Source organism: Rhinolophus sinicus, linkage group LG06 (assembly GCF_036562045.2).
Source record: "Rhinolophus sinicus isolate RSC01 linkage group LG06, ASM3656204v1, whole genome shotgun sequence".
In the NCBI taxonomy this organism is placed as follows: domain Eukaryota; kingdom Metazoa; phylum Chordata; class Mammalia; order Chiroptera; family Rhinolophidae; genus Rhinolophus; species Rhinolophus sinicus.
In genome coordinates, this window is record NC_133756.1 from 119,649,953 (window position 1) to 119,665,899 (window position 15,947).

The 15,947-nt window shown below is 42.0% G+C and overlaps 1 protein-coding gene across 5 annotated transcripts in view; it reads left to right on the forward strand.

The window, feature by feature from the left end:
• Positions 1 to 15,947, forward strand: part of FAM168A (family with sequence similarity 168 member A) — a 189,122-nt gene that overhangs the window by 80,388 nt on the left and 92,787 nt on the right. The window contains exon 1 of one of the 5 annotated variants that reach the window (XM_074335804.1): positions 2,731 to 2,755. The exons of the other annotated variants lie outside the window; for them this stretch is intronic. The gene's annotated coding sequence lies outside the window, so the exon portion shown is untranslated. Of the gene's footprint in view, positions 1 to 2,730; positions 2,756 to 15,947 lie in introns of those variants that run through there. 5 annotated transcript variants of the gene reach the window in all.

Below are 15,947 nucleotides of genomic sequence, written 5' to 3' on the forward strand. Positions count from 1 at the left end.
AGCTGGTTTAGTTGCTTATAAATGAATACATTGTGGTTAAAAACATAAAATTTACCATCTTAACTAGTTTTAAGAGTATTGTTCAGTGACATTAAGTACATTCATATTCTCGTACACCCACCGTCCGTCTCCAGAGCCTTTTCATCTTGCAAGATTGAAACAACACCCACTGAACAACTTCCCATTGACCCCCTCCCCCCACCCTTGGCAACCACCATTGTGCTTTGTCTGATTTTTTCTATAATAAGTACCTTATATAAGTGGAATCGTACAGTATTTGTCTTCTGTGACTGGCTTATTTCACTTGGCATAATGTCCTCAAGGTTCATCCATGTTTTGTAGCATGTGTCAGAATTTCCTTCCTTTTTAAGGATGAATGATATTCCTCTGTGTGTGTGTGTGTGTGTGTGTGTGTGTACACGTACGTACCACGTTTTTCTTATCCATTCATTCGTTGGTGGACACTTGGGTACGTCCATGTTTTTTAGCTGTTGTGAATAATGCTGCTGTGAACGCGGGTGTACGAATATCTCTTCGCGACCCTGCTTTCAGTTCTTCTGAGTACCCAGACGTGGAATTGCTGGGTCATATGGTACTTCTAGGTTTAATTTTTTTGAGGAACCTCTATACTGTTCTCCATAGTGGCTGCACCATTTTACATTCCCACCTACAGTGCACAAAGATTCCAATTTCTCCACATCCTGTCAACACTTGTTATTTTCTGGGTTTTTGGTAGTAGCCATCCTTATGGGTGTGAGGTGGTATCTCACTGTCGTTTTGCTTTGCATTTATTTCCATAATGATTAGTGATATTGATTAGTGGTATTGAGCAACATTTCATGTGCTTATTGACCATTTGTATATTTTCTTTGGAGAAATGTCTATTCAATTTCTTTCCCCATTTTTTTTTAAATTTTATTGGGGAATATTGGGGAACAGTGTGTTTCTCCAGGGCCCATCAGCTCCAAGTCGTTGTCCTTCAATCTAGTTGTGGAGGGCGCAGCTCAGCTCCAAGTCCAGCCACCGTTTTCAATTTTTAGTTGCAGAGGGTGCAGCCCACCATCCCATGTGGGAATTGAAACGGCAGTCTTGTTGAGAGCTGGCGCTTTAACCAACTGAGCCGACCGGCTGCCTCCCCATTTTTTTGTTTTTTAAAGATTTTTTTATTGGGGAAGGGAAACAGGACTTTATTGGGTAACAGTGTGTACTTCCAGGCATTTTTTCCAAGTTAAGTTGTTGTCCTTTCAGTCTTAGTTGTGGAGGGCGCAGCTCAGCTCCAGGTCCAGTGGCCGTTTTCTAGTTGCAGGTGGCACAGCCCACCATCCCTTGTGGGAGTCGAACTGGCAACTTTGTGGTTGAGAGGACGCGCTCCAACCAACTGAGCCATCCAGGAGCTCAGCGGCAGCTCAGCTCAAGGTGCCATGTTCAATTTTAGTTGCAGGGGGCGCTGCCCACCATCCCTTGCGGGAGTCGAGGAATCTAACTGGCAACCTTTGTGGTTGAGAGCCCACTGGCCCATGTGGGAATCCAACCGGCAGCCTTCGGAGTTAGGAGCACGGAGCTCCAACCGCCTGAGCCACCGGGCTGGCCTGCCTCCCCATTTTTGAATCATGTTTTTTGTTGTTGAGTTGTAGGAGTTCTGTGTATATTCTGAGTATTAACTTTTTTTTTTTTTTATCAATGTATGATTTACAAATATTTTCTCACTGTGTTGTTTGCCTTTTAAATGTTGATAATGTCTTTTGATGCACAAAAACTTACTTTTTAATATGCAGTTTAAAAAATTTTTACTTTTAAGTTAACAGCAATAAAATTGCCCTATTTGTGTTATAAAATCTATGAATTTTAACACATGCATAGATTTGGGTAACCACAGTCAGAATATGGAACAGTTCCATCACCTCAGAAGCTTCCTTGTTACAACTTGCTTTTTATAAGTGCTTGTCAGTAGTGTTATTGAGATGTCTTGTTTCAAGAATGGCCAAGGTCAGTTGCAAACCAGTCCGAAGTGCTTATGGCTCCATTTGGTTTGCTGGGGAATTGCTGTGTGCTTTTCTTTTTCCTTTCTCTCTTTGCCCCTCCCACCCCCCATAAGTGACCTTGGGAATTAGATCTAGCCCCCTCTTTTCATGTAGAAGAGCACTGCTGACAAGTAATAGATGAGGGGATATTGGATTTTATGATACACAGTTTTGGTAATCATTCTCCTAATCTGTGGTTGTAAATTGGGGTCCTTATGATCTCTTAGTCCTTGATTTATTAATTCATAGCTCTTAGGAGTACGTGTTATAGCTAGGTCTTAATTATGCTTGGTAGTAAGAACTGGGGGAAACGAGGTGAGAAAGAGCCCTAGATTTGGAGATAGTGAATGGAGGACCAACTCCTGGCTCTGGTAATTTACTACAGATCTTAAATTATGTAACTTCTATGAGCTGTTGGTTTCTTACCTGCAGTAGGCTATTTGATTGTATTAAGTAAAATAAAGAAGGTGAGCATTATCTACCATTCAGTAAATGTTAAATTGAATGTGAATGGTAAGAATGTTGATAAATGGAACCTATGGAAACCTCAGATTACATTTTAAACGTGTTTTTTTAAATAGCTTTATTGAGCTGTAATTCACATACCGTACAATTCATCCATTTATACTGGCTTTTACTATATTTGCAGAATTGTGAACATTTTCATTATCCCAGAGAGAAACCAGTACCCTTTAGCAGTCACCCCATACTTCGTCCATCTTCACCAGCCCTAGGTAACCACTGATCTGTTTTCTACAGTAGATTTGCCTATTCTGGATATTTCATATAAATGTTATACAGTATGTAGCCTTTTGTAACCAGGCATCTTTCACTTAGCATGTTTTCAAGGTTCATTCATGTTGTAGCATGTATCAACACTTCATTTTTATTGCCGAATATTCCGTTGTATGGACAGACCACATATATTTATTCATCAGTTAATAGACACCTGGGTGGTTTCTACTTTTTAGCTCTTATGAGTAATGCTGCTACCATTCTTATATAAGTTTTTGTGTGGATAATTGGCAGCTTTGTTTAACCTTCTGAAGAACTCCAGACTATTTTCCAAAGTGACTGCACCATTTTCCTTTCCCACCCGCATGTTCCAGTTTCTCCACGTCCTCTCCACCACTTGTCTTGGTGATTTTAGCCATTCTAGCGCATGTGCCGGGAGGAGTATCTTGCTGTCATTTGATTTGCATTTCCCCAATGGCTAACGATGTGGAGCATTTTTTAATGTGCTTATGGCCCAGCTTGTTACTATTTTTAAGTATCTCCCTGTGTTTTACTGCTGAGCTTGGCACCCTTCTTTAATAAGATGCCGCTCTACACCCCAAGGTACTTGTCAACACTTACTGATTTGTTAGCTGATTGCAAGAGGCTCCCACAGGAAGTGCAACACTGCTCATCTCATCGTTCGCTCCTTTTCCAGTTACTTCTATCACTAGTTGAATTGAAAGTCTTCAGACAGGATGTCCAGAAAAGGGAGGTTTTCAAATAATAATCATTCTGTTTAGGGGAAGGCCAGATTGAGGACATAAGATATTAATTAAAGAATAATTAATGGCTGAATTGATTACTGGTATTGATGATAGAGCACTTAATTTGATACAGCAGTCCCTGCTTTGAGTTTCACTCTTGGCAGCGACGTGAAAAATTAGGCAGTGTATGGGGAAAGGGAGGGGCTACTTTGGATGTGATCACTTAACCTCGGCCTCTCTGGTGAGGTGAAATTTGAGTACCGATCATAATGAAGTAAAGGAACAAGTCATATTGATAATTTCAGTGAAGAATGCTTTAGGCAGAGGGAACTGTAAGTGCTAAATCCCCGAGGTGGTGGTGTGCTCAGCTTATCAATGAACAAGAAAGGAAATGCTGATCACATAAAGGAATCTGAGCCTTGCATGTTCTTCTGGGTCTGCGCCCACCTCAGAGCAGTTTCCAAACAACAGAGTGTTGGTGTTAAAATTTCATTTTACTGCAGTGAAAGGACAATGGTACGTGGTGAGATCAGCTACGTAGAAGAAAGCCAGATTACATGGTGTTTTATAGGCCATGGTAATGACCCTGTATTTTTATTTTGAGTGAGATGAGAAGCCATTGCAGTTTGGAACACAGTAGAGTGACATGATCTGAATTGAATTTAAAAGGATCATTTTGGCTTCTGAGAAATGAGGGGCGTGGGATAGATAGATGCCAAGAGCAGACGCAAGGGGCTCAGATAGGAAGCTGTTACAGGAGTTAGGGAATGCGATAAAGAAAGCTTGAGCTAAGTGATAGCGATCGAAGTGGTAAGAAATTGTTGAAATCAAGATATGTTTTGAAAGAGAGCTGACCAAATTTGCCGATAGATTGGATGAGGATTATGAGAGTAAGAAAGTAGTCAATGGAAGGTTTTTGCGTTGAGCAACTGTAACATTGGAGTTGTCATTTACAGAGATGGGAAAGACTGGGAGGAGCCGATTTGTAGGGAGAGGTCAAGTGTTCAGTTTCAGACATGTTACATTTTAGATGGTTATTAGCCGAAAGGAGATGTCAGGTAGGCAGGTGGATATACACATGTGGAATTCAGAGAAGTCCAGGTTGGAAATATAAATCTGGGAGTCACTGGTATATATAACGCCATAGAGTAGATGTGATCACCTAAGAAATGTGTGTAGAGGCGGCCGGATGACTCAGTTGGTTAGAGCGCGAGCTCTGAACACAGGGTCGCCGGTTTGATTCCCACATGGTCCAGTGAGCTGCACCCTCCACAACTAGATTGAAGAAGGACAACGACTTGGAGCTGATGGGCCCTGGAGAAACACACTGTTCCCCAATGAAAAATTAAAAAAGAAAAAAAAAGAAAGAAATGTGTGTAGCTAGAGCAGGGACGAGAGCTAACAGTTGAGCCCTGGATACCCTGACATTGGGAGGCTGTGAAGTTCAAAGGAGTAGCCGGTGAGGTAAAAGAAGACTCAAGAGAAAGTGAAGTACCAGAGGCCCAGTAGTTTGTGTGGGATTTAATGGCAGCTGTCCCAGCGTGCTTGCCTAGAGTCCTGGAGTCTAATCATGGTTTGGTCCTAAATAACTGGAACATTGGACAGTTCACGTTACCTTTTGGGGCCCTGGTGTGATCTCTAAAGTGTGAGGCTTGACTAGATTATTTCTAAACTTTTCCCCCATCATCATAATAAACATTTATATAACACTGTAGTTTGCACAAGCATTTCCATGTGTTTATCACATTTAATCATCATAACTCTATGTGACTTACATTTTTATACCCATTTTATAGATGAGAAGATTAAAGAAGTTTAGGAGACTGGTCCAAAGTCGCATTTATAGTTGGACTGGGGCCCAGATCTACTTGATCTCAAAGCCCGTGCTCTTTACACTATGTAACAACTACCTTTTATGTTGACATTCTAAAGCTTTGTGGTTTTGATCACATATAACTCATTCATTCATTGAATATGTGCTGAGCGCCTGCAGTGTGCTACTTACTGTTCTCAGTGCCGGGGGTACAGTTGTGACCAAGACGCAGTCCTTATCCTCATAGATCTTCATTCTAGTGGGGAGACGGACAATAAACAAAACAAAAAACTAATGAGTAATATAATGTTAGTGCCATAATAAAAAATAAAGCAAGGTAAGGGCACAGCGTATCTTGGGGGTGGGGGGTGATCAAGAAAAGCTTCTGAAGAGATGACATTTGAGCAGAGATGAGTTATCTGAATGATCTAGACACGAGACGTGATAGAGGAAACAACAAGCAGAAAGATCCAGCGGTAGGAATGAGCTAGACGTGTTTGAGGAACAGCAAGGGCAAGAGCCTGACACACAAAATGCATAGAGCTTTAGAGTCATTTAGCCCTGGGTGGGGGGGTCAGTTCTGAATCCCTTTATTTAATTGGCTGTGTGACTCTGGGCAGAATACCTGGCTTTTCTAAGTTTTAATTTCCTTCTCCATAAGACGGAGATAATAAAATGCTGTCTTGAGAATTAAATGAGAATGTATGTGAAACACCTAGAATGTTGCCGGGCACTTTACTTAATTAAACACGTGTTTACTGCACACCTATTGCCAACTATGTCTTAGGCACTTATTACACTGTCATACAGTAAGTTCAGTTTTTCTCTGGGTTTTCAATTTCTTTTAGTCAGCAGATAATCAAGTTCTGTTTTTGTGCCCAGGCTGTGCGAGGCCCTCTCCCTGAGCTCACGTTTGTGTTGAAATCAAGGAAGGAAGTATTGGACTGAAAAGAAAATGATTTAAAAGTTGATGAGTAGGTACAAACACAAGGGCTTGAGATGCTGGTAATTGCAGCCTTCGATATATTCATTTATTATGGAAAGAAACTGCATGTGCATTTCTGTCATCTTTCCTTATCACTAGATACTAGCTCTACTCAGGCGCTTCCCAGCCAGGGTTCCTGCTGACCCAAAGCTGCTTGCCTTAGGAAAATCAGATAGCAGCCAAGTCTTCCAGCCTTGTACGACCATCTGTTTTCAGACCCACAGCTGCTGCCCTTGCAATTGCAACTCAACACAACTGGAATGATTTATTCATCTCCAGGTAACATTTGTGCACCAGGCTTCCAGCAAAGTACAGTATCAGCTTTACACGTAATGAAGCATCCAGCACAGGTGGTGAGCTGCAGAAAGGAAGCTGCTGGCTTAGGAATGGCTGCTGGACAGGTGGAGATCAGCGCTTCATCCTGCGGGTCCGCCCAGAGCAGGAGCAGCGTAAACACTGGGCAGTGAGGGAGGGTTTCTTGTCCAGTAAAGAATCTTGCTTATGTAGCCTGTACTTCTGGAGTTTCAAGATAATTTAACTCATCTTTAAGTTAAACGTTGTACCACTATTGAGTTAGGTGAGAACATTAAAATCCAGACAAGGGAAGGGACTTAGTTTAAGCTGCACTGCAGCTTGGTACAGCTTTGACTAGAGTGCAGGCATTCCAGTTCCTAACCCAGTGTTTGCTTCCACGTGTGTTGTTGTGCAATGAAACACTTCCAAGCGTTATCCAAATATGAGGCGGCATTATTATTTTTTGCTCCATTTGTAACTTGCTGATACTGAGAACAGATCACAACCTTTGTCCCTTAAATAACTGAATGACCAAGCAAGTCACTTATTTTTTTTTGACCCGCTCTTGTTATATATAAAATGAAGATAATTAACACTTGTTCTGAATTGTTTCGAGGATTAAATGAGATAAATTATATGAAAGCGGCTTAGGTCATTTTTGATAATCAGAAGGTACTAAAGTGCTCATCTCGTCTTCAAACACTGAATAAGCATCTACTTTGTGCCAACTCAATTTCTAAGCTCTTACTTACGTTATCTTATTTAACCTTTAACTTCCTTTCTCTCTCCCCTTATATTAAACGTCTAATTGGCATAATAGTACTTTTCTTCATGACATAATCCTTCCATGGTCAAATCGCCATAACCAAACACAATTGTTGCAAATAACTGATGCTTTTAGCAAAATCTAGAATATTAGAATCCAGTATGAACCTCTGGTGGTATCTATGGACCAATGCAGCTAGAGCTAGTCTGTGAGTCTTGGCTGCTGCCCTTTCTACAAGGCGATTTGGGGACCCTCGGTTTGGAGGGCAAATCATGACTATTACAGCACTCTTTGTCACCTCAGAGAAACATGGTTTCTCTTTGGAATGATTCGTTTTAGTAAATGGCTTCCTTTTCACCTTAGGTTTTAGGCTCTTTGATAAGCCGTCTGCTTCTCAAACCCAATTTCCCTTTACCATGAAGGGCTTGTAGGCAGTTGTTCAGATGGAAAACAGAAGCTTTCTCCAGTTCTTGCTGGTTTTCTAAGAGTGGGAAGGCCTCTGGGAGAGAGATTACATCTGCTTATTGGAATTCATTGTGATGTATGCCTGACTAGACAGTATTTTACCAGGGACTGCTGGGGCCGGCTGAAGAGGAGATACAATTTTGGAACGCATAGGTTTTGGCTATTTGTGTCATTGCCAGTATCCGCTAGGGCTGCAAAGAACTTGTTGGGATTGATGCTTCTTCCTTTCTTTTTCTGTACCTGCATCCATGGTCCAAATTTTCCATTTGTACTTTGATTTTCCAGGTTGTTGGTCTGTTCAGTGAGTGACTCAGCATAATGCCCTTCAGCGCACTGTGTTAAGTGAAGATTCAGTAAGAAATAAAATAAGGTCCAGGGAAACCTAGTGTGAGGTCGTGGAAAAGCCTTGGTAAACTCAGACTTATGGCTTTAAATCTGAGCTTTGCCTTATGCTGGCTTGGTGATCTTGAGTAAATCATTTCATTTCTTTTAAGTCTTAGTTTCTTTATTTCTAAAAATGGGGATATAAATATCTCCCTTGCTCAAGATTGTGGTGAGGATTAAGTGAGAAACTGTATAGGAAAGAATCAAGCATTAAGTTGGTGCTCATTAAATCTTTCCATCTTTCTTCTCATCCCCTTAAGGAGTGTACATGGGAAAATCAGACACGTATACAAGTGATGGGTGTGTGTGTGTGTTAGTTTAATGTAACTCTGAGAAGTGGCTGGAATCTGTCAGTCACAGGGAATTGGGAGGGTGAGGGCTTAAGCTGGATGCATATCTTCCTTGAAAACCAGGCTGAGAGATATACTCTGATAAGGTAACATAAAACAATCTCTGTTCTTTTAAAGACCTTAGGAGGGAAAAAGAAAGAACCTGGTCATGGAGACCTTGGGGTACTGGTTTACTCAGGGGGACCATTAGAATGTCTCTAGTAGTTACTGGTTCTCTTAGAGATAGAGTAATCTGCTTCACAGTAAGCTGAGAGCAGAGCCTGAGGTTTGTAAGCATGAGAACTGACTGTTAGGAACAGTTATTACATAGCGTGGAAGGTTGTATAGCCACCAGCCTTTCCCTCCACCCCAAAATCTGTTATCTCATTAGCAGAATGATCTTTTTAAGATTCAAATCTGGTCATCTTAATTTGCTGTTCAAAGTCTTCAGTGACTCCCTGTGGCCTTCAGGTTAGAGTTCAGATTCCCTCTGTGACATACGAGGTCTTCCTTGATCTGATCTCTACCCTTTCAGCCTCATCTCCCATTGCTCGTGCCTGTGCGCCAGGGACGCTGCATGATTTGCTGCTTCTCGGCCCCTCAACCCTCACGTGTCTTCTCGCCCATGATAGTCTTTCTGCTGCGCTGCGCTTCCCTCCTGCTTAGTCCTCTCTTTTACCTGACAAGCATCTACTCTTTTCTTTCAGATTCTTCTCAAGCAGCATGTTTTCTGTGAGGTCCTCCCTGACTTCTGCAAGTGGGGCGCCATGGGATGAGAGACTCCCTTCCTCTAGGTTCATCTAGAATTTTGTACATACAAAACTCTTAACTACATGTTGTAGCATCAGTGTTTAGTAGACAGAATGATGTCTCAACGCTTTTGTTTATGACTCTTTGGCTATTTTATTTTAGTGCCTTCATTGGGGGATTCAGTGCATCCATTTGTAGATCAGTTCACAACAGATATCTTTAAAATTAGAAAAATAAATGCAGATACAGGACCTTGCCAGACTTAGCAAAGTATATTTTATTATACTTCTTATCCCTGATGCAGTGAGTAGCCATCAGTAAAATGAACAATTAGGTTTGGAAAGAGCTAATTTATTATCAGGTTGGTGGCATAGGTCCATCTGATCTGATTTTTCAATCATTGACAAGCTTTGGCCAAGACAAGCATAACCATTATGCTTTCTTTCAAATAACTTTTCACTTGGATCCTCAAATTTCTTCTAATATAAATAGGATCTGAATTTTGTTTTTCATGTTGGAACTATTTCCGGATGTCTGGTGATCTTTGGTTGTCTGTTCATGTTTTCAAATGGGGTACTAAGAAGCTTATTGGCAATTTTAAATACTTGGGTGGGGTTTACTGATTGTGGACCTCACTGTGTGGTGATCTGCCTGAGCTGTTTGTGGGGCAGCTGCAATGTCAGCATCTTTAGGTCTTTCCGCTCGGGCTGGAAAGATTCTCTGGAAGGATCCTCTAGTCTCCTTCCTCGAGGTTATGGGATTGGCCGCTGGTCGGGAAGCTGAAGCGAGAGGAGGCGTGCATGGAGAGCCTCATATTCAGTTCCCTTAGACTCTTACTTTCAGGAGTGACCCAGCCTTTACCTGTCCTTGCTATTCCCTTGTCTGGAGACCTCGATCTTACCCTTTCCAGAGCAAAAAGAAAACCCAAACACGGTGCTCCCAATTTCTGAATTTTGTGTGTGTGGAGGTGGGGGAAGGTGGGGTGGTTTACAGGTTAAACTGAGTTATTTTTTAATTTTTTCCACTGCTGGGCTTAGTATTCATCTTCCTTGGACCTGGGAAGTCAGTTACTGCTTGCTCATCCATTTGCTTTCTAGCTTTCAATATTTTGTGGCTATTGCTCTTGTACATTTCTCTTTGTTTTTTTATGGTTGTATGCCTCATAAAATCCAAAAGTAGGGTTTAAAATACATTATATAACCCCCTCTTTAGAATAGACAGAATGTCATTTCATTTAATCTTTCTTGAGATTCAAGTTCATTATTTTGAACATCAGTTATTCTGCCTTTTTGTGCCATCCCGATGCCCGCAGGAGTATTGCACCCTACAGTAGCTACTCTGATGCTACGCTTTCAAACAAAAACAAATGCGAAGCGCCACCTTCTTGATGGGTACTGTGCCTTTTACATTTTTGTGGTTGTTTTGGAATTTACTGTTTTGCATTTTCTCCTTGCTGTTTGTGTAACACAACAGACAATACTGTTCCCCTTTCTTACTTTGTCACGTCTAACCTACAATATATGGTGCTCCCAAATTACTGAGTTTATTAGATGTGTTTTTAAAGGAAAAGTGAGGCCGTAGGGACTATAGTAGTAGTAAAGTACAAAGAATTACAGACAATTATTGTGGCTTTGAAGAGGCCTTTTTTTAATTTATTTTTTTTGCTTATTTCCTTGTTCTCTGAGTGTTCCAGAAAGTCATTATCAGATTGCTGAATTCCATACAAGTGAGGTATTATAATAAAACTTCATGGCTTGTCAAGTAAATTGCTTTCATCCATATTGTCTCCTCTCCTTTTTATTTCAAGCTTCATGGTAAATTCTGCAAGGTAGTGGGGTAGGTAAGATTATTTCCGTTTTGTAGATAGGGCCATTGGAGGTTCAGAATGATTAAATGAGTTTTCACATCACATAACCGAGCGGTAGCGCTGGGCCTAATCCCGTGTTGTTGGACTCACGCCGTAGTGCTCTGTCCCTTCTCTGCTCTGTCCCGTCGTGCGTGGCCCTATAGAGAGGATCCGATTCAGAAGATCCGAGTTCAGTGCCATAAGGAATAGTCCTCATTTGGTCCTTTTTTTTTTTAAATTGGAGAAGGGGGACAGGACTTTATTGGGGAACACTATGTATTTCCAGGACTTTATTGGGGAACAGTGTGTTCTTTCCCAGGACCCATCAGCTCCAAGTCAAGTCATTGTCCTTTTAATCTTAGTTGTGGAGGGCGCAGCTCAGCTTCAAGTCCAGTTGTCATTTTCAATCTAGTTGGCAAGGGGCGCAGCCCACCATCCCCTGCGGGAGTCGAACTGGCAACCTTGTTGAGAGCACCCGCTCTAACCAAGTGGGCCACCTGTCTGCCCCTCATTTGATCCTTATGGTAGCACAGTAGGACAGGATAGATTTTCCTATTTCCCACCTGGGGAAATTGGAGCTTACCTGATATAATAGAGTGGCAGAGCTGGGACTCATTTGCTTTTTTTTTTTTCTTAATAAATTTTATTGGGGAATATTGGGGGACAGTGTGTTTCTCCAGGGCCCATCAGCTCCAAGTAGTTGTGCTTCAATCTAGTTGTGGAGGGTGCAGCTCAGCTCCAAGTCTAGTCGCCGTTTTCAATCTTTAGTTGCAGGGGGCGCAGCCCACCATCCCTTGTGGGAATTGAACCTGCAACCTTGCTGTTGAGAGCTCGCTTGTGCTCTAACCAACTGAGCCATCTGACTGCCCCTCATTTGCTTTTGACTCGAAATCCTGCTCTCTGATTGCAGTACCTGATACTTCTTCCTCTAAATCGGAATGAGCTGCCAAAAGAGAAAATATGCCAGCCACATGGATATTGGACAGCAGTGGTTTGAATTGTTATTAAACAGCCAAGTCATCTTCCCTGGGAAGGTTTCAACTGATTGGAATTCTCAGGCTATTTTCCCAGTTTATGTAAAGGAGGAGGATAAAGAATTACTGTGTTTGGACTTGCAACAAACTTTAATTCCTTTAGTGGAAGCACTAAAGTTACACAGTTGCATTGCCAGTTTGGCACAAGGAAATACTTAAGCTTTCAAGTAGAAATACTTACTTAGTTTTTATTACAGCCCAATATTCTGGACCCCAGGAGGGATTCATCATGAATCAATTAGGTTAGGGCTCTACGGTCCATTCGTTCTTAGACTTAAAGGCTGAGTTTGTCTAGACAGTTCAGTGGAACAATTCTCTATACCTTTATTGAGCTCCTGCTGTGTACAACGAATACTAATAGACACTGGAGAATGTCTCTCATGGTCTAGTTAGGAAGGGATATACAAATAATTGCATTATAGTGTCAGAAAGGACTATAATTGAGAGCTATACAGAGAGTACTGAACAGGGAATGATTAATTCTTCCCAGATCAATGGTGGGAGTGATTGGAGAAAACTTGACAGTGAAGATGATGATTGATTTGTGCCTTGCAGGAGGGGTCAGATCATTAGAAAGGGAATGAAGGGAATTAGAGGCACAGGGAACAGTCATGGGCAAAATCTCAGAAATGTGAAAGAGCTTGGTTGAGGGAAGCAGTGGGAAGCTTATTCAGCTAGAACTAGGCCTCCTGTCTGGTCTGGGGCTCGCAAGGCCTTTTCCTGTTACGCTGTGCCAGCACCTGCTCACCATAGGTGTGTTCTTCCTCTTATGTAAGTCTTCTCCGAAACAGGCTGCATCTCCTCTGCAGTCTTGCTGGCTTTTCTTCAAGCTTAGTTAGCATAATTGCACTCTCCTCTAAAAAAGCTTTCCAGGCTGACAGTTGATACCTGTCTTCTCCAAACTCCTGTTGCCCTTTGTAAGCCAATGCAATTGCCTCCTAAATTAACACTGACAACTGTTCATCCATACTTTGATTCTGTGTTGTTTCCTATTCTAGAAGGATTCGCCATTCGTGATATTTTTGGTTATGCCCAGAGTGGAGGTTTATTGTTGGTTACTTGTATTTCTCAAGTCTTGGTTATAGGTTTATTTTGAAGTTGTTTTACCTTCTATTCAGCTCAGGAAACCTCTTACCCTCCCAGAACTAGTAATTCCTTTTCTTTTTGTCTTAGTACTTGTCACCCTGCCCTAGAATGCTATTTTTTCGGTGTCTATATCCCCTACGGATAGTGGGACCACTGAGGGCAGGGATTTGCTTTAGTTACTTGTGTTTTTTCATCAGCCAACATAGAGCCTGGACACAGAATACAGGTTTGGTACATGTGTGTTGTGAGTCAGGATACAGGAGTTCTAGTTCCAGTTCTTCCACTGTGTGACCTTGGGCAGGTCACTTCCAATCTTTGAAGCTCCAGTTTTCTTACCTGTAAAATATGGAGGCTGGACTCCATGACCGATATCATAGCATTTATCCTATTTAAGGTCGTCAGGGTCCAGTTGAACCGATAGAAGCCTCACCAATAATTTGAACAGGTAAACTTTAATATAAAGAATTGTTAACTAGGTAAAAAGTGATTACTAAAAGAGACAAGAAGAGAACTCTAAGGTATAATAGAGGTGGTAACTGCACAGAACCACTGCCACACATTCCTGGGGCTGCGGGAAAAGGAACAACGGAAGGAACTTAGAAGCTTAAGGAAAGAGAGCCCCACAAGACCGAGATTCAGACCTCTGAGGAGAGTGTGTGTCTGTCCTCGGAAGGTGCTGCTCGGTGCTGTGGTGAAGAAGAAACTGGCCAGAGGGCACTCACCTTGGAAGCGGAGAGCCACGCCCGGGTTGAAGCCTCCCCGCCCCCTCGCACTGATCTACTTCTGCTTCGTAGAAAAACCAAACACTGGGGAAAGTCCCTTCTTTCTCCCTGAGCCTTGTATTCTTCCAGCACCCACTGTTGGCAGAACCTGGCATGAACCAGCTGGGACAGGAGAAATGCAGTGTGCAGAGTCCAGTTCAGTACGGCAGAACAGGGCAACGAAGAATTGGTTCGGAGCTGGAAGGCAGAAATGAGTAATTTCTGTGTTGTAATAACCTGTTTTGATACTTGTCTTCCCCACCGCAGCGTGAGCTCAGTAGTGGCGGAAACAGTGTTATATTTGTCTCTGTATCTGCATTATCCCAAAAGGGGCCTGATACTACGGAGTTGCTCAATGTTGCTCAGTCAATACTGTTGGAATGAGGGAAAGCCTCTGTAAGATAGTGAAAATTAGGTGTTCTTCTAGGTTGGCTTAAGTCTGGTTATTTTGGAAGGGGTTGGTGCCAGGCATTCTCCCTAGCAGTTAAAACCTTATTGAATGCCATTTGTCTTGTGCCTGTATTGTGTACAGCTTGCATTAGATGCTAGAGGGCAGGGAGAACATTATCTGATTAATATCAATATATTCTATGAAATTAAATACATGCGCTTTCCTAAAGTGTGAGAGTCTGAAATCTGGGGTAGGTACTTTGCACATAAGTAGATGCATATTCCTCAGAAAGGCAAGGGGAGTAACGTGTCATGCGCAGTTTAGTTCATTTCCTCCCTATAGCCCGTTGTTTTATCCCCATTGTACAGATGGAGAAACTCAGAAAGGTTGAGGGACTTGATTAAAGTTATACAGTTAGTAAGTGGCAAAGCTAGCCCAGGTTTGGCGGTTCTAAAATTTGAACAGGGCGGCACTCTTCCTTTCTCCCAGTTTATGGAGTGCAAGCACGCAATCTTTGTTAACTGCTGTTAACTGACGGCAGTAGAAATCTGTGGAATTGATTTCTGTTTCTGGCCATTTGGGGCCGGGCAAGTATCAACAGAGCAAAATAGCAGCACTTGCAAGGCTGCAATGGTAGTGTTTGCTAATAATTGGCCTTTGGATAAGCCAGTTTGAGCCTGAGCTTCAGAAACCTGATTTGTGAAACAGTTGCTATTTGTCAGCAAGGTATTCTTTTTTTTTTTAACCCCACACTAGCAGCCCACAGGAGAGTTATGCATTCCCTGCAACATTAAGCTTCTCCTCTCTTGCTCTTGCAGGTTTCTTTTCTGGGGCCTGAAACTAGATATACCATTTAAATATTATTAGGAAGCAAATTTATGAAGCTGGTGTGTTTGTTGCTTCTGGGCCAGCACACACAAAGCCTTCAAGTAAGTTCTTTAGGCTTGAGAGTCAGTTATTCCTTTCTCACGTCACCAGGTAGGCAGAGTTGGGGACCCTGAGGCCTGTCTCATGCTTAAAGGGCCCGAGGATTGCGTAGGCCTGGGAGAGATACGGTGACAAGAAAAGCTTTCCATTAAAAGCATTGGAAGAGGCCAATAATATCTGGATTTGCTAATCAAATTATTCAGCTGATCATTTGGTGACTATCCACTCACTGTGCTGGCCGCTGAGATTGGCTGACATTGGAGTGTGATTTCATCATGACAGCAAGAAGCCTTGGACCAGTGTCACCTTTCCTTAGTTTCTTCAGGGACTACCCCTGAAGCTGAGGATAGTTACCTTCCCCTTTGATTTTCCTGGCCGTGAATGCTGCTGCTTTACTGCTTTTGAGAAATAATGACATTTATTCTTTGTGGGGAACTGAAGAAAGTGTGTCGTTTATTTTTAACTACATGCTCATTAGAGTTGAACTCTTACTTTCATTTTGTGGTTTAGCATTGAACAGAAAAGGCAATGTAGTGGAATTAGTATGGGCTTTAAGAGCAGAACCATCTGGGCAAAACCCAATTCTGCTACTTAAAAACTAAATAGTTATTTAT